Source organism: Merops nubicus, unplaced genomic scaffold (genome assembly GCF_000691845.1).
Source record: "Merops nubicus isolate BGI_N331 unplaced genomic scaffold, ASM69184v1 scaffold14171, whole genome shotgun sequence".
NCBI lineage: Eukaryota > Metazoa > Chordata > Aves > Coraciiformes > Meropidae > Merops > Merops nubicus.
Window position 1 is genome coordinate 23,616 of NW_008587936.1, and position 1,286 is coordinate 24,901.

A 1,286-nucleotide genomic window follows, 5' to 3' on the forward strand; every position below is an offset into this window, starting at 1 on the left:
CAAATCATCCAGAATTGGACACAAGGCCATGCCCAAGCAGCACACCTGCAGCTCATGGAGAGGGCTGATGTTTGAAGCTGGTGGCTGCAGCAGGTGTGGGTTGTTTGGGGCAGAGGATTGCTCTGACAAAGTTCCCACTGTGGAAAAGGGGTTGTTCACTGTGCAGTTTGCTGCTCTTGGTCAAGGCCTGTGGTTCATAATTAAACACAGCGTGATGACTTTCGCAGCTTGGCTTCCTTCTCTGCAGGGTCACGTGGAGGCTGCACTTTGACCAGGCATTTTGAGAACAAATGGTGGCATTTTCAAAAGGAATGAATTTTTGACTTACACCTACACGTGGATGTCAAAGCTGTCAAACGCCAGGAGGTTTAAAGCCAGGGTTTGTGTTTACCTTCTGACTGAAGCTGTGGCAAGGCAGAGGGAGAGGCGCAGGGAGGATCCAGCACCAGGCAGGGAGCTCACACCCCTGTCAGCAGCAGGGAACTGGATTCATGGATCACGGAGGATACGGGGAGCAGGGGCCTCCTCGGGGCTGCCCCGGAGCCGCGGATGAGACGACCAGGGATGCACCAGAGGAGCCTCTGCTGCCCCCCGTGCAGAGCTTCCCAGAGCATCTGCCCCACCAACCTGTCTGCAGGGGCATCAGTTCATCATTTTGGTGCAGCATTCATTTAAATGATCAGTTTGCAGCAGGAAGATGGCGATGGTGCAAGGGAAGGAGGAACTCTCAGCCTTAAATTTTAGTTTCCTGGGTTTTCTCCCTGTCAACCTAAATCTTACACCACATTTTTGGTTTTAGTACACAGCTGAGGAAATGTGACACACGCTGCTGCAGCTGTTTGAGAGGTTCTGGCTTTTGGGAACATCATTTCCTGCATTGGTGCTTCAGTTGTACTCAGCCCTACAGAGCACGCGCCCCGCAGGGATCCATCAACGCCCCACGCCCATCCCACTGGGATGTGCACCTCAGAGGATCCTCTCAAATTCTCCAGTTGTCACATTCAGTATCCAGAAACACGTGCAAATTCTGATGTTATTTCAAAATAAAGTGTTTTAAAAACACTTTCTCAGTCCCCACCTCCAGTGGTGAGATGCGGTTGCACCCCAGAGGACGCAGGTGAGTTTAAGAGGGGGACAGGCAGTGCTGCCCCCCCCGTGGCTCAGCCCCAGGCAGCGTCCTTGCTGCTCCCCTGCAGAGGTGCATCCTGTCTGAGGTGTGAGGAGCTCTCTGGGCAGCTGCACCCAGCGAGCTGCAGTCAACGGCTCCACGCAGAAATGGACACCAG